This window comes from Sinohyriopsis cumingii, chromosome 6 (assembly GCF_028554795.1).
Source record: "Sinohyriopsis cumingii isolate HCF-2022 chromosome 6, ASM2855479v2, whole genome shotgun sequence".
Lineage (NCBI taxonomy): Eukaryota > Metazoa > Mollusca > Bivalvia > Unionida > Unionidae > Sinohyriopsis > Sinohyriopsis cumingii.
This window is the reverse complement of record NC_142966.1, coordinates 43,836,653-43,848,974: the sequence shown is the minus strand read 5'-3', so window position 1 is coordinate 43,848,974 and position 12,322 is coordinate 43,836,653. Positions and strand designations below refer to the sequence as shown.

At 36.7% G+C, this 12,322-nt stretch overlaps 1 protein-coding gene across 2 annotated transcripts in view; it reads left to right on the top strand.

Moving 5' to 3' along the window:
* Positions 1-7,185: 7,185 nt before the first annotated feature.
* Positions 7,186-12,322, top strand: part of LOC149796820 (uncharacterized) — a 28,334-nt gene continuing 23,197 nt past the window's right edge. For both annotated transcript variants that reach the window (XR_016421736.1, XM_089961462.1), the window contains exon 1: positions 7,186-7,399. The gene's annotated coding sequence lies outside the window, so the exon portion shown is untranslated. The remainder of the gene's footprint in view (positions 7,400-12,322) is intronic.

Genomic DNA, 12,322 nt, shown 5'->3' with positions numbered 1-12,322 from the left:
ATTCACCTCGAACGGGAACCCCGGGAACCTTGTGTCCAGTGCCAGTGCCAGTCACCACTTCAATCACAACCAGAACCCCATTTTAGACGGAGACACGCCTCTGACGTCCAGTAACCCCTCGGACAGCCACAGAACTCTGGAATTATGAGTCACCAAAACCAATTTTACTTAACTTTACCCAGTGACAGTTCCATGGAGGTGTTTCCCAAGAACACGTTGTGCTGTTACACGGCCAAATTACCTCAGGCCATCCAGTTAGATCACGAAGCCCATTGGGAAGTGGCTTTAGTAGAAATGATTCACCCGACCCAAGTCTTCAATGTCCTTCGCAATCAAAATTTTTTTGATGTGGAAGTTCATGACGAGCAAATGCAACAGTGGATGGATAGCAATGTCAAATATGACAAGAAAACCCGTACACAAAAGTACACCACCTATCACTTGTTCATTCCCCCAGGCTATTATTTTAGTGGTCAACATTTGGTCAGCACCATAACCTCCAGGTTTAATGTCGTGTTTCTGAAAGCTTTGGAGCATGTCAACAAAAATGTCACCATGGAGTACCACAAAGCAGCTCGTCGCTTCTTGATGAAATTTGAACGGAGTAAAATCCTGTCCATTTTATTTGGTCCTGAATTGTATGACATGTTGGGCGGAGACATGGACATGAGAAAGACCATGATGAAGAAAAACGAATTACCCATCGTTTACGACAACGAGTCTTTTAGCAAGTTATTTCGTGCCCCGGTAGAACTGAACCAAGGACTGAATTTGATGTTCGTGTATTCCGATGTGGTGGAGTACAACGTGGTGGGACACACCTCCGTACCGTTACTGCGTGTCATTCCTTTCAAAGTGGATTCTGCCACGAACACTGACGAGGAAGGTGGAAACACTTACCACGTCCACCGCGAATTTGTCCATCCTCACTATTTGCCTGTCAGTAAGTCGTATTTGGACACGGTCAACATTGCTATAAAAGGAGATCTGGGACAAAATATTCCATTCACCAAAGGAAAAGTCACGGTGAAACTCCATTTTCGAAAACGGTTCTCTCACGACTCTTAAGTCATGTATCCAGTGTACCGAGGGGTTGCTCAACAGCGAGGACACGGCTTAGGAGATATGTTAAAATCGGCCTTTCGTTCGGTGGCCCCGGTGTTGAAACCGATGGTGACACGCGGATTGCACGCCTTGAAAGATGCGGCACTGACGCAAGGCAAAGAATTTCTCCAAAATGTCATCATCGACAAACAAAACCCTAAAGAAGCCTTCATGAGGGCAGGCAAAAATGTCTTGCTGCAAACGGGCAAAGACATTTTAGGCCAACGAGAAACACCTATAAATGCCCTGCACGCTACCGAGTCAGGCATTCAGCAAGGACAAGGTAGAAAGAGACGACGAAGAAAACACCCTTTCACCAGACTTCAAGCTAGAAAGGCCAAGAAAAGAAGAACCGTTCGAGACTTAGACGTTTTCGATTATTGAGAAAAGAGACAAAAAAATGATGCACCGAGAATCTTGCGCTTGTTCCAAGACGGAACTGGATCTGTTTGCCATGCCCCCCACGATGATGACGATGCAAGAATCCCAGTGGGTGGAATTTCACCCCGTCTCCTCACTGACCGATTCCGCTCCCATCGAGTTTGAAATCAAAGGACAACCCGAAGATTACATCGATCTGAATAGCAGTTACTTGTACCTGAAAGTCAAAATTCTAGATAAGACTGGAGGTGCTATAGACGATGAAGCAGTAGCTCCCGTCAACAATTTCATGCATTCCTTGTTCAGTGGAGTGGACTTGTATTTGAATAACAAACTGGTCAGTAGCAGCATGGATACTTACCCTTATCGTGCCTACCTGGAAAATCTCTTGACGTACGGAATAGATGCCAAGAACACTCATCTCAATGCCTGTGTGGTATGGGAAGCTGACGAACCTACCAAGTTTGAAATATTGGAAACTGATGAAAAGAAAGACAACAATGATGGATTTGTAGAACGAAGAAAGAGAATCACGGGAGCCGACACAAGTTTAGAACTGATGGATCGTTTGCATTTGGACATGTGGTTGCAAGAAAAGTATTTGCTGAACGGGGTGGATGTCCGCCTGAGACTGAATCGTAGCAGTGCCGCTTTCCATTTGATGGCTGATAGTGACGGTTACAAAACCAAAATCCTAGAAGCCAGACTCTACGTACGCCGTGTGGAAGTGTTACCTAAAGTGGGAAACGACATCAGTCAGACGTTGAGCAGAACGACCGCCAAGTATCCCATACGACGCGTGGAAGTGAAAACCTTCACCATTCCCAAGGGACAGCGATCCATGATCGAAGATCATCTGTTCCAAGGACAGTTACCCAAACGTTTGATCGTTGGTATCGTCGAGAATACAGCCTTCAACGGAGCTGCCGAAAAAAATCCTTTCTACTTTCAACACTTTGGCGTGTCCAAAATCGAAGTCAGTCGCGATGGCAAGACCTTGTGTACCCGACCTTTCGAACCTGACTTTAAAAAGAAGAATTACTTGAGATCGTACTTGTCCTTGTACGAAGCCACCGGACAGTTAGGAACCAATACCAGTCACGGTATTACGTACGAGGATTATGCAGGAGGCTACGCTTTGTGGGCTTTCGATTTCACTCCAGACCAAGGCAGCGACGAGGGACATTTCCACCCTATAAAATCCGGCCAGATTCGTGTGGAAATTCAGTTTAAAGACCGAGACCCTGATGAAACGGTGAACGTCATCCTGTATGCAGAATTCGATAATACCATAGAAATCAACAGTTTGAGAGAAGTCATCCTAGATTACTAGAAACCATGGAAGACTGTTATCCCTCTTTACCTAGTGGAGAAACTTTTAGTGTTGCATTGTTGTTAAAAAATGGTAGAGTTGTTGTTGTTTAGTGTTAAGTGATTTTTGAATAAAAAATGTTGTGTTTTGAAAAAATTGTTTGATGTTATATTGTTGGATTATTGTTAAAAATGTTAGAGTTGTTGTTTAGTGTTAAGTGATTTTTGAATAAAAAATGTTGTGTTTTGAAAAAAATGCCTTTGTCTTTTGTTTAGCTATAAGAATGTTGGATTGATGCTCTTTCATTTCTTACTATCCCTCTCATGACACTCACTGAACGTTGCGACTCAAAAACCGTGTGGGGGATGTTTTCCTTCACGTCCGCGCTTTGACTTTAAGAACCGGGTTGTTTCCAGTCTAACCATCCATTGTCGACTCATCCTCCTAAGAAGATGTGCTCCAAACTAGCTAAACTCAACGAAGCCTACGTGAATTTGCATAGGGTCAGACACAGTCTGGTACCGAAGCCAGAAGAAATAGAGAATGTGAGAATGTTAAAAATCACTGAAGACCTGATAGAAGAGCTCTTCAGAGAAGAAATGAACAGGGAAAAAGAAGAATGTACAGAGAAGTACAGACTTCAGAGACAGCAGCAACAACAACAACAAGAGCAGCATCAGCAACCTGAAGCTGACAGAGGCTTTGTCGATTGTCGTATCGACACCAAAGAGTTCTTCTTCTCTTTCCGAAGAAGCAGACCTATCGCCAGAAAGTCTATCCTCAGAGGACATCGCATTCTTAGAAACTAAAAAGAATGCCATAGCAAAGAAAAAAAACAGCCCTTTTCAGGGCTACCCAATACTCTAGAAAAGAAATAACAATCGATTTGCCAATGTGTGTAGGTAGAGTAGTGTGAAAATAAACACTAACTCTTTTTTAAAAAAAATGTGAGGGTATGTGTTTGTGTGTTTGTGTTTGTAAGTGGTTAAGTAAGTTGGTATGGATAGTAGATTAAAATGATGTCTTTTTGTTTTGGTGTTTGAGGTGTAAATTTGGGGTTAGATTGGATTGCTTTGCGTATGTGGATAGTCTATTGAAGTGATTTATAAAAAATTTTAAAATAGTGATGGGTAGCATAAAAAGTGAGTGAGTGTTTCTTTTAGGTCGGCGCGTTGTTGTTTTTTGGTCATGATGTAGGTAAGATCAATTTTATGTTTTTAGGGGATGTTTTCCTTCACGTCCGCACTTTCACTATAAATTGAAACTCATTCGGCAATCCAGCTACCCTTGTTGATTGATCAACACCAAAAATGAACACGAGACTGGAGAAACTGTTGGAACTTCATGTGCATCTGGAATATGCCAGGCGCATATTAAATGAACTGGCCGCGGAAGCCATTGTGGAGGAGGGAAGGATAAGAGAGGGGGAGGAAAGAATAAACAAAGAAGAGGAGGAGAGAAGATATAAAGAAGAAGAGGAAAGAAGATACAAAGAAGAGGAGGAGGAGGAAAAGGAGAGAAGAAGAAGAAATTTCAGAATCCCAGAGAGCGAAAATTGGGATTCTGAAGCGACATATCCTGCCTCTGCTCTCTCCCCCAAAAAGGTAAAAAGTAACTGGGGGACAAGATGTGTATGTGGCGCTTGGCCTGGAAGGTGCCACCATTAACCAGGTGTCCATGAAGTTCCAAAAAAAAAAAAAAAAACAGCCCTTTTCAGGGCTACCCAATACTCTAGAAAAGAAATAACGATCGATTTGCCAATGTGTGTAGGTAGAGTAGTGTGATTATAAACACTAACTCTTTTTTAAGATAGTGTGAGGGTATGTGTTTGTGTGTTGGTGCTTGTAAGAGCTCAGGTATGTTTGTGGGAATAGTAGATTATGGGTTTCTTTATTGTTTCTTAGCGTAGGTGAAGAGTATAGTTAGGGTTCTGTAAGCGCTCACGTACGATTGTGTGGATAGTAGATTATGGATTAGTTTATTGTTCTTAGCGTATGTGTTTGTGTGTTTGTGTTTGTGTGTTTGTGTTTGTGTGTTTGTGTTTGTGTTTGTACCCCCTCACGTACGATTGTGTGAATAGTAGATTATGGATTTGTTTATTGTTCTTAGCGTATGTGCAGAGTATAGTTTGGGTTTTGTAAGCGCTCACGTAAGATTGTGTGGATAGTAGATTATGGATTTTGTTTATTGTTTCTTAGCGTATGTGGAGAGTATAGTTTGGGTTTTTATTATATGAAATGAGAAAGTATAGTTTGGGTTTTATTATATGAAATGAAAAAGTAGGGGGATGTTTTCCTTCACGTTCGCGCGTTGTTTGGTCATGATCTAGGTAAGATCAATTTTACGTTTTAGGGGGATGTTTTCCTTCACGTACGCGCTTTAAGTATAAGAATCCACAGTATTCGTCGTTCAAACCATTCTGCAAAGAATAAAAAAAGAAGATGGCTTCTAACCAAATGGACAAAATACAAACATTACAAGACGTTTTAGACAACTTAGGAATGATGGAGCAGATGTTAATAAGACTGGTTGAAGACCATTATTCCTATAGTCCCTTTCGTGTAAAGATGGAAATTAATAACTTAAAAAAGGTAAAGGACAAGATTAGTGGTGTCATGAAAGAGATAAAGGAGGAGAAGGAGGATGAAGAGGAAAGAATAAGAATAAGCAAATGGAACGAAAAGATTGAAAAAGAAGAAGAAAATGAGAAGAGGAAGAAAGAAGAGGAGGAAGAGAAGAAGAAGAAAGAAGAGCAGGAGAAAAAGAAAGAGAAGAAGAGAAAGAGTGTTGGAGATAAAATAAGAACTTGGTGGAGAAAAAGAAGAAATTAGAAGCAGAAGAAGAAGAAAACCCAAAAGGCCCTTTTCAGGGCCAGCCATATTTCTCGAAAAGAGATAGCCTTTCCATTGCCTACCCCTTTTTTAAAATTTAAATTTAAATTTAAATTTTAAAAAAAATCCCATATTCAATTCCCCTTGTCCCTAGACAAACCCAAACTCTATTCCCATGTTAATTTCCCATTGTCGCTAGACAGACCCACACTATAGTTCCATGTTAAATTCCCCTTGTCGCTAGAGTGACCCACGATTTTTCTCCATGTTAATTTCCCTTGTCGCCAGATTGTCCCACGATTTTTCTCCATGTTAATTTTCCATTGTCGCTAGAGTTGCCCAAGGGGTCTTGTAATGCTAATTGCCATTGTCGCTAGGGTGCCCCCATTTACTACTCAGGTATAATCAATGTATACTTAGTTCATCTATAAATAAAATCTCAAAAGAAAGTTACTGACGAGTTAAAAAAAAAAACACAACAAAGAATTGCTTTGTTTCTTCCATTTTTTTCTGACGGCTGTTGATAGGAAGTCTAAAAAGAAACATTAAAAAAAGCAGCAGGGTACACTACGAAAGATGGTAGAGCTCTTTCATAAAAAGTAATGAATTCAAGGAATATGAAATACAAAACTACATACTAATCGAAATTCGTCTATAATATTATCTCCCAGGACTAATAACACTAATGGTTGTCATTTCTGCATTCCACATGTCCTCCACCCCCCGCCATACAACATAAACAACCACAACAAAACTGCGCGGAAAAACATTTTGATAGACACACGCACTTTAAAATAAAATGGTTTAGTTTGTTATGATTGTGTGCTTTATGTTAGTCATTTTATCAAGGAAGTATATATTTTGACAGGGTACTGCCCCCAATCAATGTATAGTAACAAAATTATTGAAACATAATTAGAAATGTAAAAGTCAATACTAAAAGCTGTCTAATTTTTTAACAATGCCCCCCCCTTCAACCCTCTTTTATAAAAGTCTGACCAATTTATACATCTACTAAAAATAAATAAGTTCCAAGAAACAGTTTTTAAAAAATGATAATTAACTCTCTTTATTTTTTAAATCTATAACCCCTCGATGTTCTAGAAGCAGAAATGCGTGCTCTGGTTTGGGTACTCCAACATCACATAGCATAGGAGAAAACGAGTAGAAATAAACAGGTATATGGACATTAAAGAAATATGATAAATATTTGGATAACTATTTAAGAAAACGCAACCGAATTATACGATTAGGTTCGATAAATACGATAGGAATTGTTTCAGGAGAAGTAACGCAGAAAAAAAATGCAAATATTACCGATCAAGTTATTTCCCTTGCAAAGTTCGTTCTAAGCTGTTGCTGTTAAAGTTTTATTAAAAACAGTGATAAATATATTTCCCACGTTATTTCTCTAAGTTAAGATTTTTGTTGTTTTTCAGTTTTCTCGTCCAATCTCTGACAAATTAAACTTGTCACAGACTCAGTCCATTAATATTCGTTTCGGAAGAAAATATTTCTCAACGTAGATTAGTCTATTAGTTCCGGGTCAAACATGTTCGTTACAAGCCGAAAAACAACAACACTGACGCGGTGTAATGTCTCCAGTGATATGCAATTTTTATAGTTTCACAGAAGTCATTGGATCTACAAACAAGAATCGCTAAATGTAACAAAGAGAGAGAAGATAGGATCCAGAGAGCGAGTGTCGAAAGACATTGCTGCGGAATAGCCATTTCAGTGTAAACTGAGCGGAAGCGACCTTGGCCGCCAGGTAGAAACTCATTGAACTTTGTCCTTACTTTCTTAACATTTAAGGCAGAATTTACTTCTTGGTTTGTTTTCAGAAGACAATTATATAATTTAAAAACTTAGGATGTTGCTAAAATACTAAGATCAGGGTCGTGTAATCTGTAGAAAGTTTGTTGAGTAGGTAGGAGTGACGTGATCAAAATGGCATCTCCCCTTTTTACCGGAAAATAGTTCAAGGTCGGGTCAAGGTGAACTTTGTTCATTTGTCGATATAATGATCGCAGTACAAACATAAACATCAATGTCAGATTACGGAATAAAGTTAAAAAGAATATTGTTGATCATTTTCTTCTGTTACGAAATTTCGATCTTCTTGGTTGGTATAGAAAGACAAGAAACTAATTACAATGCTTTTAGTGAAAGTTTAATCTTTTACGCATTATGTACGACGGTCACGTCAAAAGTAATTCAGAATAAAGTCTGAATAGCAGAAGGAGAATAAGTGTTGACATTGGAGCTCTTTTCTCAAATTTATCAAAACTTATATTATTTCCAACCTTTTAGTAATTAAAATTTATCAAAACTTATATTTTTTTACAACCCTTTAGTAATTAAAGTTGTATTTAAACATCCTTATTCTTTTATTGTGAAATCTAATGAAAGATGTTTGAAATTTTGCCTCTTTCATAACAAATGTTTGGTGGTGTTGATAACTGCTACCATCCAAAGCTTTAAATCAGTCATGCAAGCTCCAATAGTTCTGGCTAGGAATTAAGATGTGATTCAGTTAAAGTTTTCTCATTCTCAAAAGCAGCCCACATTGACAGTAGGAGGACACTTTCAGTTTGGGATGGGGTAATGCCTACTGGGCTCACTTAAGGTGCAATTCTGTTTGCTCACATGAAATTCTGTTCTGACATAAGAAAATATTTTCCATAAACTGTACACCTTTCTCTCAGTAACTCGCAAACTCATAACTCTGGGTCCAGCAAGGATCCATTACACCGATAAACAGTTTCATCAGTGCTGCCATTTGCTTAGCCCAGATGTACGACTAACCTTTGCATTATTATTATTATTATTATTATTATCATTATTATCATTATTATTATTATCATTATTATTATTATTATTATTATTATTATTATTATCAATGCCAGTAAACAAGAACATGTTATCTTGCAGTTAGTTCTAAATGAAAACAAACAACTTCATGATGAATGAAAGTAATTTTTAATTTTTGGTTTTAAATACTAGTAAGAAAAGCTATTTAGACAAACTAGTATTTAAAAAAAATTGCTTCTAAAATAAAATATTGTTTTTGACTGAAAAAAGCTGTGATGTGTGTTTCCTATTTCACTGATTTTAAAATTAGGTTAGGTGTTTTTTTTTTTCTTTCATTCGTTTTTTAGGATATAAATCAAATAATATTTCCAGCACTTCAAAGTATTGGGCAAAACCAGCTCAATTATAGTCAGACTATACCAACCCGTTTGTTTGTTTGGAGAGTCTGTTAAGCATGAAAGGTGCAGGGGATGCGAGTATTAATGCCATTCTGGTCACAGTCAGGTTAGAAATTATAAATCAGTGATTCAGTTGACCTAATTCTGTGCAGACTTTTATCACATTAAACGTTTTCGTTATTGAAACTGGTGGGTTTTTTTTATACAAACAAACGGAGATGTATAGTCAGACTATAGATACACAAATCAATTTCGGCAATGTGATTTTGTTCTAAAAACAAATTTTATTTCATTGGGGAAAAAGTTGAGGGTCGGCAATGAGAAACAGACATTTCACCAACTGGAAACACATTGTTTTATTATTTTTTTGTATTTGCCTAATCATATGACTTGACTTCCAACAGTTAAGCTTCACAGCACACATTAATGCGATTTTTTAAAACTCACAATTCATTAACAACTCTTGCGTAACTCTACAGTGTATGCATGCGCACTTTGAAACCGTTTATCTATGTATTGTTTTATCTAGAAAATACCCACAGAATTGGCCCTTATTTGTTGAATCGGAAGTAAATTATGATTAAAACATAAATTAAACTCATGTATCATTAAAAATGGCAGTTAATGCACTAAACTGGTAATCAATTTAATAAAATTAGCAACTTTTAATAACGAATCATATATTTTGTTTAATTGTCTTGACAATATTCTATGAAATTTTGATTGTTGAAAATGTTAGTGGTGCGTACTGTTTGCAGCATTTTAAGAAATACAAATTAAGTAAGCACTGTGAAGTTAAATTCCTGTTTTAGTTCTGTCATTAAATTCATTTTCAGTTTAATTATAAATGCTACATGTTGTGTTGTATTAAAATGTGAAATCTTGTTTTTGATGTGCAGGCTTATCAAATTCTATAGCTCAGTGTAATTTTTGAAGTCAGACAAGTAAATTTTTCAAAAATGCTACTTTGGGACAAGTGCATTTTTCATGCACACACACACACACACACACACATAACCGCTCTGGTGGCCTAATAGTTAGAGCATCTGCATCAGATGCGGGAGGTCGTGGGTTCTATCCATGACTGAGTCATGCCAAAGACTTACAAAAATGATACTAACAGCTGCCTTGCTTGGCACTCAGGATTAAGGGGTTAGTGTTAGGACTGGTCGGCCTGGTGTCAGGATAATGTGACTGGGTGGGATATCATGCTACATGTCTGCGGCATGCTGCCCCAGTGCTTAACATCACTATAAAATTGCCACATTGCAGACCTTGTAGCGATATGACTGAAAAATTGTTAAAGCTATGTTGAAAATCCAGATCACATTTACATGCATACATACATACATGTTTTTGTTTTTTTGTGAACCTATTAAATGAGGAATGTATTTTTTTATTGCTTATATGGAATATCAACTTCAGCGTTTGATTTTGTGCTAATTTAAGATCAGCTTCGGTTTGCATTTAAATGACAAAATATTGTTATGATCAGCATTTACAAGTAGCTATCAGGTGAGGTGGTCTTTTCTATTTGGACAAAATGTGTTTACTATATTACTTCTGCAAGGAAGAATCAGAGAAGGAAGATTCAAATTAAAGTAGCGGTATAACATGTAAGGCTGCCATATAAAAAAAAGTCAGGTTTTAATCAAGCAAGACTTGTGCAGGTTTGAATTTTGTATGGATGACCCCAGCCAGCCTGTGTAGAAAATCCCATAAGTTAGAGTTGCTAACACTTCACTAAGAAAGGGTATTTTAAAACTAAATGAGATGAAATAACAAAAAATAAAATGAGTTATTTTTAACACAGGCTAGTTAGTTTAGACAGGAAGGTGAACAGCTTCATTATATTAATAATTATTGCCAACGTGATTTTAAAATGAGTATCAAATCATTAAGCCAGCAGCTTCTCGTGGGTTGGTGGTTTGTTCTGGAATTTTCCCGGGTTCTTCCTCCACCATTGATACTGGCCGCCATGTATAGCCTATCATGTGCTGAAAATGGCATTAAACCCTACAACAACAACAATCAATTTTTGTACCCCATTCTGTGTAAGTTATTGAGACATAGGTGTAAGTGGAATTCTTAATCATGCATTTGAAGCAAGTTAAGTTATTTGCTACATAAATTTCACATATGTTAAAGAAGCTCTTTTAACATAAATAAAATACTGATCTCACATATGTGAAAACTATTTTATATGTATGTATAAAATAAGGGTTACATTTAAAAATGTTGATATTTCAAGAAATAGTCAACAAAGTTAAGCTGGTGCTCAGATCATCAACAGACAACAACAGATGCAAAATTTATATCGTTTAATTGCTAATAAGTACAGTTAATTTACACATTAAATTTTTTTTAAAGAAAATGTGAAGGTCATTCCCATATTATGTCCACACTCAGTGTGTCATGATTAATTTTAGTCAAAACACCCAGTACTTGATTAGCATTCAAATTACTGAGAAAGCAGAACTATGCTGTTTGAAATCATGTTGAGATTTGTAGTAGAAAATACAAATATCATATTATTTTTCAAAATGTATGGATGTGATTGATATTCATGTTGTAGGTGGTATGTCCCAAAATCTGACAAATTGTATGCCTATTTCGTAAGATTCTGATCATGTTTGAGCATGCAAGGAAAGTGGATTCATTGACCTAATTTATGTCTTGCCTCGTTCACAGATAAAACATAAAATTTCTAGCACATTAGTGTGAATTGGTATTTATCAGAATGTTATGTCTTGGATTCTTGTAAAATATTTGCTGCAACTGGAGAAATCACTGACATTATCCAAATCAAGTAGTGTACAGTATTGATATGCTGCCCATTTATAATAGTCTAATATCATACATGTCACATTGTTTTGTGCTAATTGACAGATAAAAGACTGCTATGAACTTGTGTAGAAGCTTATTAAATTCTGGCTCATTTATATATATCGTTCATTTTCATAATATAAAAATGAATCTATGTCGTTATTCTTTTGCTGCTCAAGTGCTTAAACAGGACACATTCTCTCAGTCCAACCACTCGCTTTCAGCCATTAAAAAATTCTTTCCTAGCAAAGCATTGAAGTTTGTCACAATTATTCGTTAGGATATTTTACGCCACATAAAAATCGCATATCTTTATGATACATGTGTATCTTCATGCGTATGTCATCTTGATTTAATCAGCAACTGCTCAGTGTTTACAACACATCTTTGCAGCCAAAGGTACAGTTTGAAAAATGTACAATTAAAATTGCACAAATTCTTTATGAAGATAAACATTTCCAAATAACATGCAGTACGAAAGAAAATATAAAATGTAACGGTGTTTGAATTTTAAAATGTGTTTTGCTGGTGTTTGAAAATCATAACTCATAAGAATATGGGCTACCTATTACATTGTATTGTCTGATTGGAATAATAATTACCAAAGGTTAAACTAAATTTCTTTATCCATATATTACAGTATTACAGCTAGGATC